General features: G+C 59.5%; 1 pseudogene; it reads left to right on the top strand.

Annotated features, from left to right (window-relative positions):
- LOC119107345 (ER degradation-enhancing alpha-mannosidase-like protein 2) overlaps positions 1-3930 on the top strand; it is a 19133-nt pseudogene extending 15203 nt beyond the window's left edge.
- The last annotated feature ends 929 nt before the right edge of the window (positions 3931-4859 follow it).

Raw genomic sequence — 4859 nt, 5'->3', positions numbered from 1 at the left:
AGCGGAGGTGCCTTTTGCAATCATCAGGTGCTGCACGATACGTTTATTATGTAGTGATTCCCGTGGCTTATCTGGCATGTTTGCCTCGGATACGCTACTCAGTAAGCGCACGTTTACTGTGTGTGTGGCTGACCGCCTGACAAAGCGACCGTGTGCCCGCTAAGAGGGGTCAGCCGGGCACCGGCCCTCTTGACCTGGCGCCCGTGTTCCCAGGTGACCCGTTGTATGAGCGGGTGGCCATGCGCGCTCTGTACGCGCTGTGGGAGCGTCAGTCATCCATCGGACTCTTCGGCAACCACATCAACGTGCTGACCGGGAAGTGGACGGCGCTGGACGCCGGCATTGGTGGGTGCTGCTGCCGCGCCGGCTGGGACAGCGGGGCGCCACAGCAGTCGTCGCGATGTCCTGTAGCTGGCGGCGGACCGTCTTCCTGTTCGGGATGCGTCCCACCTTGGTCGACGTGTCGTGGGCATTTGCCTGAGCTGGGTCGAGAGCCAAGGCGTGCTTGCTTGCTCGTGTGCGTGCGTGCGCGCGTGCTTATTTGCGTTCGCGCCTACGTGCGTGCGCGGCGTGGCTGAATAATGCACACGTTGACCGCATGCACATCCCGTTAGTTTCTTCTTTATCTGTCTGTGACACGCATACTTGTAGGATGCCGTGCAGCCTAGCTGACTGTCACGTGACGCCTGTGCCGGCAGGCGCTGGTGTCGACTCTTATTACGAGTACCTGGTGAAAGGCTCGCAGTTGCTGCAGCGGCCCGAGCTGATGGCCATGTTCGGGCGCGCGCGCCACGCCGTCGACAGCTACGTGCGCCGTGATGACTGGCACATGTGGACGTCGATGACGCGCGGGGCAGGTCACGATACCCGTCTTCCAGAGCCTGGAGGCGTTCTGGCCCGGTCTGCTGTCTCTCGTCGGTGAGCGGGAGCGCTCGATCGGACGGTGGGCGTCGCCTCTCTGGGCTCTCCCCTAAAATATTTTGACTCGATGTCGGTAGTCCGTGTGCTGGTGTTGAGTTGGGGCTGTGATTCGTTTTCTGTTTGTCGCTCTGCGCCAGTTCTGACTATTCTAAGCGCAGGGCGCGACATCTGGTGGTCAGCTGCTACCCGATGGCGGGTCTGTTTCCGCATATTGTGGGCTCGGCTGCCTCTCGCGCCCGCTGTGGCGGAGGACGGCTTTGACGGAGCGGCGCCGCCCTCAGCCGCCGACTGACGCTTTCGCGTGCCCGACAGGCGACGACGCGGCCGCCATGGGCTCGCTGCACAACTACTTCCAGGTGTGGAAGCAGTACGGCTTCACGCCGGAGTTCTACAACATCCCACACGGCGAGGCCACTGACGGTCGCGAGGGCTACCCGCTGCGGCCCGAGCTGGTCGAGTCGCTCATGTACCTGTACCGCAGCACGCGCAACCCCGAGCTTGTCACCATGGGCGAGCACGTGCTGCGCTCCATCCAGCACTCGGCGCGCACGCGCTGCGGCTACGCCACGGTGAGCTTGTCGGGTGTAATGGCGGTGTGAGTCGCTGCTGTGGGTGCGCCGCGCCGTGCCAGGGCGCCGCGCCGTACCGGGGCGCCGCGCCGCACCGGGGCGCCGCGGGGCACCGGGGCGCCGCGCCGTGCCAGGGCGCCGCGCCGTACCTACTTCTCTGTAGGTGGCGTTGTCAGGAGCTGCTGTAAATTGTACTCGTGATTCAAGCCAGACTACCTTTCTGTAGCTTTGGTTTTGCATATAAACTAGATTTGGCGTCAGGTATGACCACCCGCGCTATGTTTGTCATGAATTTCACATACTACCAATATGGTATGCGTACAATATATGCGAATATGAGCACGCGTCTGCAAAAGTGTTCTGGCGTAAAGTCGGTGAACGACCGTCGACCACATTAAAACGTATTCAAGCCATCCCTTTTGAACAGTAGAGTTCGTTTGTTTGCGGGTCTGACCGCTGTTGTCATTTTCACGCAAAGTGGGGGCTGTGCTGTAGCCCCTTGGCCGTATGTGTACGTGTCTCCTGCATGTGATTCCACACACTTTCACAGGTAAAGAACGTTAGGAACCACGCTCTGGACAACCGCATGGAGTCTTTTTTCCTGGCGGAGACCACCAAGTACCTGTACCTGCTGTTTGACCCTGCCAACTTCCTGCACAACTCGGGTACCTCAGCGCGCGTGGTTGACACGCCCCGCGGCCAATGTGTGCTGCACGCCGGCGGCTACGTCTTCAACACAGGTCAGGGGTGCAATACGCCGGTAAAGAGCGCTTCAGCGCAGGTCAGTAGCGCTCCGGCGATGGAGAGATCTTCGACATGGGCTGGTGCCGTATCATGCCGGTGGGTAGGTCTGAGATAGGCATGCGGGCGGTCATGGCGGTCAATAGGGCGTGACATAGGTCAGCACTAGGTCAAGTTGGATAGGTCCTTCGACTCAGGTCAGCTCCATTGCACTTTGATAAGTGTCCACCGCAGTACCGGGACGCTGTCGCGTTCGCAGGGATTGCAGTTGGCGATGTTGCCTGACCAATGTGCCACGCCCCCCTTTCACCCTGTTGCCCCTCTTACTGGAGCCGTGGCTGGTCTGATGAGCCCTGGAAGCCAGGGTGTCGCCAGCATTTGATGTGTGGGAGGGGCAATCGATGGGCCAGAAAACCAAGCAACCGCAACTTTTCATTGGGGGGGGGGGGGGGCGGGGACGTGAGGTCACGACCTCTTCATTAGGGACGCGCTACTATCCACATTGCTACTAACCTGTTACTATCAGGTTAATAGCAATGCAGACGGTGTATGCGTCACATCTGCTGCTGTGTCTGGCACGAGGTCTCGTCCGCCCGCCAGAGGCGCACCCGATGGACCCGGCAGCGCTGGCCTGCTGCTCGGGGCCCCGCACGGACGAGGTGCTCCAGGAACTCACAGAGAACCCGCGCCACCGGCACTATAAGGTCAGGAGGTCGGGGTGGAACGTCTGGCTTATGGTTGGTTCCGAACCGCTGTCTTATGATGTCTTTGTCGATGTCTTGTTCTGCTCACGTGAATCCGGCAAGGTGTAAGCGGAACACACGTCGCGCCCGCCGTTGCAGTTTTTTTTTTCGTAGTGTTCACCTTTCCCGCTTGTCGGTGGTGAATATGTTAATATCAGCGCTGGTTTGCTAGTGGCGGCAAAATCTCTCCCTTTACACTGTTCACGACGTTCCCTAAATGGTTTGTGTTTGTTCAGCTGTTCCGGGGGCGGCTCCCGAAGCGGCACCCGCCGCGGCCCGCCGTCGCTCCTCCCGGCACCTGTCGGCGGTCAACACTACTACAGGTGATGATGGCGACCGCCGGGCGGCCGGACGCCATCCGGACCGTGCGGACGGCGGCCGGCCGGCCGGACACGGCAGCCGAGTCGGGCGAGCGCTGCTGGCGCCACCTGGAGCTGATGCGGGACCGCGAGGCCAGCGGAGCTTCGAGCAGCTGCGCTGCGCCCGGCCGCCGTTCGAAGACCGCCTGCTGGTGCTGCACGAGGTGTTCAGCTGACCACGCCCCCCAGCAGCTGAACCGACGCTGCGGTGGGCGTGAGGTGTTGGCCGGCTGCAGGGCTTTTCTACGCCGCAGCTAACGTGCCGAGATCGCTGTGACATGCATCGGTGACCGCGGTGCCGACTCCCGCGTTGTTCCAGGTCAGCACAGGATGCAATGCTTCGTGGGGGTTGCGGCCCGGCGACCTTGCGTAGTTTGTGGTGTTACGGTGTTGCGGTGGCTGTGCGCGAGTGATTTGTAGCTGATGTCTCAGGCACTGCGGACGGCGCAGGCACCACGGACTATGGCTTCCAAGCCCGAGTGGCCGGACCGACCTCGGACCGTTCCGGGCGCACCGGCTGCGTCTATGGACGAAGCCGGCTCACGTTCCAGTCGAGAACGAGGTGGGAGTCCTGCTGCCGAAGCCCATCGGCTGTGAGGACTGCTGCTCTTGTTTGAAGATTTGTTTGTATTGTAAGGTGTATGTGGAGGCAGTTGACGCACAGCCGTTCACGGAAAGCTAGATTTGCAACAGCAGCAGCCTAGGCACGAATGGATGCGGCGGTGTGTTGGGCACGTGATTTTATTACCGGTGTTTATGGGATGGAATACACCGAGGGATGCCGTCCAAATGACTTGTAGGCTGGGTGACAGGTGTGTACAGTTCGTGTCGTCGCGCCACATTCCTGGATGGTTGTTGTTTTAGCATCACCTTACATGGGGAGCGTCGGGTATCTGCTCTATCCAGCTCGTTTTCATTTTAGCAGGTAACCCTATCACAATTGTGTGACTCGCAATGAGATGACAACGAATGCAGATGCTATCGTCACTTTTTTTTGTTACGAGCCGATTGTGGTAACCCAGCGATAAGCTTGGAAGGTACCGACCTTTTCGTACATCACGGGCTGCATGTCGTTCGGGGATTACTGGGATTACTTTACACAATTACTGGGTGCCGGCCCGCATTCTCTGCACCCATGCCCGGCCATATTTCTCCTCGGCTCTGCTTGTGCCTGGCCTCCGCCAGCTCCACGCAACAGCCAGCCGCTATGAACACGCATGAAAGTTCCGTTTCAGAATACATTCATTGCACAATACGCCACAATCACTGCTTTGTATTCGTTTACCATGTAAACTACAGCTGGGCGTGTGTTGGGTACAATCTCAAGCACGCCCAGCACTAACTCATGGAAAAATATGCGGTCCATCAAGGAATCAGGACCATTTATGTAGAAAAATGCGACAGTTCGCGGAGCGGCACACCTCTGAACACAAAAGGTGTAACACCAAAACCACGCGACTCAAAACAGCGGCCGCGGCGCAGACGCAAGGGAGGCCGTCCGTTCCAGAATGGCTCGCCGGCACACC

This window comes from Pollicipes pollicipes, unplaced genomic scaffold (genome assembly GCF_011947565.3).
Source record: "Pollicipes pollicipes isolate AB1234 unplaced genomic scaffold, Ppol_2.1 Scaffold_6686;HRSCAF=7923_pilon_pilon_pilon, whole genome shotgun sequence".
Lineage (NCBI taxonomy): Eukaryota > Metazoa > Arthropoda > Thecostraca > Pollicipedomorpha > Pollicipedidae > Pollicipes > Pollicipes pollicipes.
This window is presented reverse-complemented; position numbering and strand designations above follow the sequence as displayed.